The sequence below is a fragment of the Polypterus senegalus genome, chromosome 8, assembly GCF_016835505.1.
Source record: "Polypterus senegalus isolate Bchr_013 chromosome 8, ASM1683550v1, whole genome shotgun sequence".
NCBI lineage: Eukaryota > Metazoa > Chordata > Cladistia > Polypteriformes > Polypteridae > Polypterus > Polypterus senegalus.
In genome coordinates this window covers 3,204,853-3,213,621 of record NC_053161.1, presented here as the reverse complement: position 1 = coordinate 3,213,621, position 8,769 = coordinate 3,204,853, and positions in this window count along the sequence as shown.

Genomic DNA, 8,769 nt, shown 5'->3' with positions numbered 1-8,769 from the left:
TAGGTGCACATTGTTGCTAGTATTGCATGGTCATATTTCCAGAGAATGGGGAAATGTTGAATGTTTAATTGTTTAAAGCTTATATTGTCCCAAACTTTACACAACTACTACATAATTGTCATCAAGTTGTTATTTTTGTATATGTCTTTTGTGAAAAAAATGTTAGTTTTAAAAAGACATATAATTAAATAATGTGCTTTATTAACTGCAAGAGTTGGCTTTTGAGTGAGAACCTAAAAATTCATGCAATCTGTCTGTAGCTGTGTCTTTTCCAGATTCTCAAAATTGAGCATCTACTGAGTTAGCAAGATAGGATCCAGCATGAGTCAAACACATAACAAAAGAAATTTCTCAGTCCAATAGAGTTTGTTTTAAAATTTTAGTGAAAGAGGAATAAATTACAAAAATTCAGACAAAAGTTAGAATAAAAGGCCAAAACAGAAAAAGGTTTCTTCTACAGTCTTAGATTTTTCTTGTTAAACTTCAGTTACTTTCTATACTTAAAAGTTGTCTTATTGTCTTTTGAAATTGTTTGCCTGCCATGCTTACAAAATGCAAGGCAGATCATAAACTGGGCTAATCTGTAGTCAGATGGAGATGGATGAGAACTAATTAGAATAGTCCATTTATAGTGTAGCTTGTGGGGGTTATAATAGAACCACCCATTGTCTATACACTAATATATTTAGGCAAACATTTTAACATAACTAGGAAAATATATCTATCAATTTAACATAACTAAGTAGCAAATGGATCTTATGCTATCAATAGTATGGGAGTAGGGTATAGTTCTCAAATAGACTACCAGGTATCAGTTGGCCAATTGGCTTTGTGCTAAAGTGTATATTATCATTATGTGTTTATTCAGCGATCATGCATGTGACTTATTTTTTTTTTTGTCAGGTCAAATCAAACAACAAGATTATGATGATTTTGTTTTTCAAAATTGACAGACTTGCTCCTAAAGATTCTGTTCCCCATGGACAGACTGTTAATCTGCAATGAAGTGCCAAGACATCTACAGAATTTTGCACATTAACAATGCATTAGCACACACTGTGTTGTCAGCCAAAACGTTTTTGACCAATAACAATAGGATTGTGGCTTTGTACCCACACGTATTTGCCAGATCTTGCTCCATGTGACTTCTTTTTGTTCCAAAAATTGAAACTGAGACTGAAGGAAAAAAGATTTGCTACCATGGACGAAATCCAGGAAAAAAATACAGTAGGCTCTAGACAAGGTAACAAAAGATGAGTATAAGAAATGTTAACAGAAATGGTAAAAATGCAGGGAGAAATATATTGCATCTCAAGGAGAGTTTGAAATAACCAAAAGAAAATTGCATTAAGTTTTATAAAAAGGGTTTTTCCTTTAACAATTCTAGGAGTTTTGGGGTTTTCTCTCTTTTAGAATTTGACTGGAAAAAAAGAATTGTGGCCCCCCAGAAACTGAGTTTGCGATCCTTGAGTTAGCTGGTCATCTCTCTTTACATTTCATTATTTTTGGCTGCTGGTTAAGGACAAAAAAGGCAGTGAAGTGTCTTGAATTATAAAAAGCAAGTCAATAAAAAATAAGACAAACTACAAATGTCCCATTAGCGAAAGTAATTAGTTAATTAGGAAAGTGGCTACAATGAAAACCTGCACCCGTGCACTAGCTGGCACTTACTGTATAATTACACTGTCCTTATAACTTTCACACCTTGTCACAAAAACCAGTGTCTACTTTGTAGGTCAAGTTTTCATGGCAATCACACATGGAAGCTCCATGAAGCTTTTCCAGACTGAGCGTTAATGGCCTGTGTAGTTTATAAGGACAACAGACCCTGGTCAACAAACATCATCCCCAGGTGGATTTATGCATCTCTGCCCAAAACAAGTCTCTTCTGTCCTTTTTTTTGTTTTAAACCTAATGAGGATGTAATATTTGATTGTGACTGTGGTTACCCTGACACATTGACTAAAATAATATTATAGGTGTAAACCCTAACAGATTTACAATGTTCCCAGTTCATGGCTGTTAGACTCTTTAGGGCAAATATGTCACTTACACCCATTAAGTGGAGTAATGTCTTTCTATTATGATCTTGTTTTGTTATTAATTTTAACTGACATCATTTGACTCTATTTTAATTTTTCTTTGTCCTTCTTGGGATTTTGCAACATTAGGATTCAATTTCTGATGGGGGAATTTTATTTACAGTTATTAAAAATATTTTCACATCTTTCTGTTTGTTTTGCTATAAGTGCCAGCATTTTGTCAGCCTTGCCTCAGCGTTTGTAGGTACAGGTGACCAAAAGCGTGCAGCCAGTGATATAACTGATCAGATGATATAAAGATAGGCCTTACGCACTTCCAGGTTAATGAAAGTTTTGGATAAGATCCCTTTTTTATTAGCAAAAGCATTTCTCAGTTTTACTTTATTTTTAGTGACTCCTATGCAAAAGCTTTTTGACTATGATTTTGGTTGATGATTTTTTTATTTGAAAGATGGGATTGAAGTACCTGGCACAGAACCTTGACTAGCTAGTCAAATATCTTTCATGCATTGTTACCTCTCTGTACTGTCTGCCTTCCTTCATACTTAGTAAAACACTTTCCTTCTGTTGAGTTGACACAAGGAAGGGCCGCATGTGCTACACAGGTCAAGTTTGCAATAGTGGAAAAGCAAACTGCCTCAGTTCAACATTAAATAGAAAAAAAACAACTTTGATTGTGTTTTGGTGTACATACTTTGTAACTGTTTAGATCATTCTAATTTTCAGATACGACTGTTGAAAAGATATCACCTTTTAATTTCTGCTTATAATGCTCAATTGATATAAGACTTTTGTTGTGGTCAAGAATGGGAAAGAGTTTGTTCATAACTGTACTTTTGCCAGTAAAATTGCTGATTGACTTTGTAGTTGTATTTTCTAGACCAGGGTAGAAACCTGATCCCATAAAGTTGTGTTGCTGTACGTGTTTGTTCCAATTCATTTCTTAATTAGAAACATATTCTGACTGTTAATAAAGCAGGTTATTTAGAAGTAAATATTTTGATCCATGTCTGAAATTTCTACCAGTTTATATCTTATTTCCATATGTAGGTCAACAAATGTTTTGAGGGCTAAATATTATTACCCCTCTTCAGCATTTTCCCTCTCATTTTTAAGTATTGAAATAGTTTTCTACATGACCAACATTTATTGATATATATACTATCAAAGTAGCTGGTAAAGTGTTGTTTTTTTTTACTTGCACCTTAACTGCCTGCTGGTTACGGGAAAAAAATAAAAATAATCCTTTTTTTTTTTTTTTACCGTGTCCTGTTCGGCTGTGAAGCAATCAGAATTGATGTCTGAATGCTGGCGACTAGCCTTACAGTTTTTCTCTCAGGTGGAGCGTTACAGCTTCTGCTGACGTCACGCCTGATACCAAAACTTTATTAAAAAATATTTTTAGATGTTTTAAGATTCGAACCGGACACGGAGACAAAAGTGAAAGAAAAAGAAGAGAGAGAAGGAAGAGATGGAGGTAAAGGGGAGGGGGGGGGTTTCGTATAGAATAAACAATAAATGAACCAGAATCCGCTTCTAGACCTGCAGAAAGAGAGGGGAAAAAAAAAACCACAAGACAAAAACATTGCTGCATCAGCTACATGAAGATATATAAAAGTAAAAATGTTTGCTGACAATCATACAGTAATTATTACTGAGGCATTTAAGGCCACCACAACCTTAGATCATGTGCTGAAGATGTCCAAGTCATACTTATGAAATCACCATGTGAGCACCTGTGTGTGTACGCACGCTTGTATGTGTAAGGTTTCTCTATAGGAGCATCCAATAGTGAGTGTGAAGGGCCACAGACCTGCCCCCAAAAACGTGCGGAAGATGGAGGGAGTTCCAAGCCCAGAGATCCAGAGGTCACCCCAGGCGCGGAGACCCCAGGGAGGCCGTCACCAGAGAAGCCCCAACCCCCACCCGAGGCGCAGAGGATCACCCGGGGTCACAACCAGCAGCCGGCAGAGTCCCGGGAGATATCAACGGCAAGCCCTCAGGCCGCCGCAGCCGCTCTCCCGAGTCGGCCGGGCCCGGAACCCAGCAGCCCGGGACCCGAGGCGACCCACCCGCCGAGGATCCAACAGAGCCCAGGGAACCAGATCCCACCAGGCAGCCACCGGGAGCGACCAGACAGATGCTTAAGGCAGGGGGAGGGTAGGCAAAGATGTTGTAGTATTGCCAGATGTCCCAGGAGAGGGGAGGAGTCCAAAACCCCACCTGACATATACAGTCACACACAAACACAGTCATACACTCCCTCCCTCATGCTCTCACATACACATACAACCCAAGACTTACAAGGATGTACGCCAGACACCCATTCACACTCCCCACACACCCTACCTAACTCTGGTCCCGTGCTGCCGTACCTGAGGTACAGCCATTCCTGGACGTCAGAGTTAGCCCCGTTCCGCAGGGGTAATAGTGAGCAGGCACCCCCATCCAACGTAGAGCAAAGCAACCCACCACTCCAGACCACAGGCAGACGGCCAGCTCCCACTCCTAGCCTCCAGCCCCGGCAGCTAACTGAGAACAGAGTGTGATAAGACCTCTAGTCTCCCTCCGCCTGCTCTAATGTAGTGTTGGTGTGTGCTGATAAGGTGCATTTTGTGGTTGGGGCGGGCAGTGCCGGCACCATGTGGCCTACACCAGCTGATGCCAACACACAGCCCCACCTCCCCCCCAAAACTCTCCGTGACTAGGTGCAGTTTAAAATTGGAAGTGGACACCGGCACTCGGAGTGAGGCTGAAATTTCCCCCCACCGGATGCCGTTGAGTGTGCCCACTCCCAAGGCCCTAAGTGTGCATTTGTGTGGAATGTTTTTTGTGGAAGTGTTTAATGTGCAAATAAAATTGGGGTGTAGGCTGCCACAGGACTGCGGAAACGGGATCCATACCCGCACCCCCTGACTTACCCACACCCCAAGGCCCTATGTGCATGTTTGTGTGATGATGTGAAGGAGCAGGAGGAGGGAAATGTCTGAGGATGGGGAGGAACGGCTGAGGGGCCTGAGCCCTCCAGGGAGCCAGCTCCCCTACTGGCCCCAATAGGCACCTCCGTTCCCAAAATCCACCCGGGCACGGAGGCCCCAGCCTATCTAGCCATGGCCCGAAGCAGCAGCATCACAGAGCCCCACGGAGTCTGAGGCCACCAACCCACACCACCCCAGCAGAATATTTACTCCCATCCCCACATTTACTCAACATTCAGATTAAGTAAGACATAAGACACCCAGGATAAAGCTGGATCCTCACCCTCCCGGACATCCCCTCCCCATGGTGGAACTGCCGCACGTTCGGCCCTCTTCCCGGCAGCGTACATGCCAGGACCCAATCCCCAAGGCCCCACCCATATCCCCATCCGGGGACGGCCGCCCCCAAACCCTAAGCCACCAGGCCCACACCCAGACCAACCCAGGGGCATTGCGCCACTAGGCAGCGACCGCAGCCACCGTCAAGACCCCCTAAGGCCCTACACACAACCACCAGAAGCCCACCCCGGAGGTAACCCAAGCACCACCAGAGTCGGGCAGCAGCCCCCCAGCCCAAGACCCCCCTAGTGAACCCACCCCAGGGATCCTCCAGATACTCCAAGCTCAGACTCTCCACCACATCAACCACAGCATCCGCAGGACCATATCAATGACCCTCCATCATCGCTATGTGATGGAACCGATCAAAGGAGCCCAGAGAGATTGATTTGAAGTGGAGGCAGAGGCTGTCTCAAGTGTAATATGATCCAATAAAAGATTTCTATACTGGTTAATGCAAAGATTATCTTTGTTTTTCCAGTTTATGAGGATAGTTTTCTTAGCGATGCATATGGCAGTGAGAACCACGTGAACCAAATTTGTTTCAATCGGGACATCCTCTAGGTTCCCCAGCAAGCAAAATGAGGGGGAAGTTGGGATATCACATTTCAGACACTTTGACAGGTCTTCACATACTCTATACCAGAATCCCTGAACAGGTGGACATGACCACAGTGCGTGGATATAACTGTCAGGAATGTTGTCTGTGCAGTGTGTGCAGGTGTCAGATGGCACAAATCCCATCCTGAACATCCGATGACCTGTATAGTGTACTCTGTGTAGAATTTTGTATTGAATTAGTTGTAAATTGGGGTTTCTGATCGTTTTAAAAGTTTTTAAACAGGTTTGGGACCAGAAAGTCTGATCAAAGCTAACTAATAGATCCTCCTCCCATTTGCCTATAGGAATTGCTATTGTATCATCTATTTTGGTCAATGTTTTATATACTTTAGACAGTAATTTGGGGTGTTTGAGATTACAGAAGTCTAATACCCTTGATGGTGTTTGTAATTCTACTTTAAGCTTAAATTTTTCTTTAACTACTGATTTAATTTGGAGATATTCTAAAAATCTATTCTTGTCTATCCCAAATTGGGAGACTATTCTGTTAAATGGAATGAAATCCAATCCTTCAACTATGTGTTCCATGTATAGAATTCCTTTACTTTTCCAGTATGGGAGGTAAAAATAATCCTAACAAAAACAGGATGTATAATGAAATAAGCTAAAAATGTAGAGAACAAATTGCCTTTTGAAAGATGGAAAAACGGCAAATATCTTTTAAAAATTCATAGAGAAACAAAACACATGCTGTAGGTAATTTCTCAAAAAAGCTGTTTACAGAAACACTGGCAGGCAGTCTATAACTCGTTCCAAATTTTCATATGCTGGGTCAGTGCAAAGAAAAAATTAGTGCATGATGCATAGCTGACAAGAGCGAGAATGAGAAGGTCGAGGCTCACTGCAGTCTCAACCTTGAGGATGTCATTGCATTCTTAAAAAGAAATATTATTTTTCTAAGATGAATAGAGCTGTGTTTGCTTATTGTAACACAAGAACATGTCTGTTGTTCAATCTTTATTTTTCAGAACTTGCATAAATGGTGAAAAGCACCATCATTCATCCCCCTGTCCAAGCAATTTACTAAATTTGCTTCTTTTATAATCCAAATTGGATGCAAGGCAATGACACAACACCAAAGAAGACAAATGATATAAGCACTGGGGGAAAAAAATAAAGCTCCTTATTAAGAAGGTGTTTGTAAAAAGAACATGTTTGGCATTACTGGTAGGTAAATGTTTCTGTTCTACTTTGAAGTGTTGTTATATTGAGAACATTCCTTGAGAAAGTCTTCAAAGTTAATGTTCAAGTTTATCATCACATTACAAGTTTATCTTCTTAGAACTTGCATGTTTCCTCATAATACTGACAATAATACAATACCAACAAAAGGCACACATGCCCAAAAAATGCATTTATTGAATGCAAAATATATATAAAATTGCATATGATATGATAGGGTGAGTCAAAATTGTGTTAACGTTTGAAAGGTGGAAACAATTTGTTCACAAAACATACTTCATATGTGCAAGATGATTTACAGGAATGTCTCAATCTGTTCGCCATCATATTTAACACATGTACCATATGTGGCACATACATTGTCCACAAAAATTGTCTATAAGTACATACATAGCAGTACCATTAGTTAACATAATTTTCACTCATTCTGTATATACACACCTGCACATGGGGGACAGCTCACGGGCCTGAGTTACTGTACTGACCTGCCAAACCAGCAGTTGGTGCTGTCCACTAATCTTTTGTGTTGTTTTCACTTTGTAGACCAGAAGACTGAACTTGAGTCCTCTGATATGACATCTGGCTCCACTGACATCAATTCCAGTTCCTGTGCCTGTGGACCTGCCCCTTCCTGTCATCTCACCATACAACTACCATTTTGTTTATTGTATTCAACTCTGTTTTGAACCCAGTCTTTAAAGACTGATGGACTGCATGGGCTTCTATTATCTGTCAAACGTCTTAGGTTATTTTTAAGAGAGACAAGTGAAGAGTGAAGTACAAAAATTATGGGATAAACTCTTTTTATCTGGAGAAAAGATGGGTAGCATCATCACACAACAAGAGTGTGATATCCTTAGGATAGGACCAGACAGCTCGTAAACTTGAGTTGATAATTGATTAAGGATAATGGAGTAATGAACTTAAAAAAAGGAATGAAAAACTGATGTTCTTATTTCAAGCAAACTTTAAAGCCACTTCATTTACTGATGAACAAAGAAACTTTTGTCATTTTAACAGTACTATTCCTTCTCTCCCATATCCAGTAAGAAACACAGTCAGCTTCAAATATTTAATTCACTTAATTCTGATATTTTACTAAATAATTTCATCTGCTATCTCTCCAGTTTCTGATAAACGTTGTGAAGCGCTCTCGTTGTATGATGATTCCATCTGCATCATTTAATTATTCTTTCATTTCTAGGAGCTGTCATTGGCTATGCACTGAGCTTTGATCATAAGAACACTTCCATGATACAGGCTTCTTATTGCACTTATCAATGCCGTACCATGCATGAAAAGAAAGAAAAGCCATCCTGGTTCAGATTTATTGTGGTTGATAAATGAGCTAAATCTGATTTTAGACTTGCAACACAGATGTGTATGGACTGCTTCAGGAGGCCATTATAAAATGATAAAATACATTGAAATAACAAAGAGGGTCTGTTTGTGGTAATAAACAGACTGTTAGATAAAGTTTAGCTGAATGAAATTAAATAGCTTGACAATAAACGCCTGACATAAACAAAAAAGCATTATATCCTTTAGGCTGTGATAACAATACAATAATGCCTGAAGGATTTATGAGACTATTACAATCCATTTCT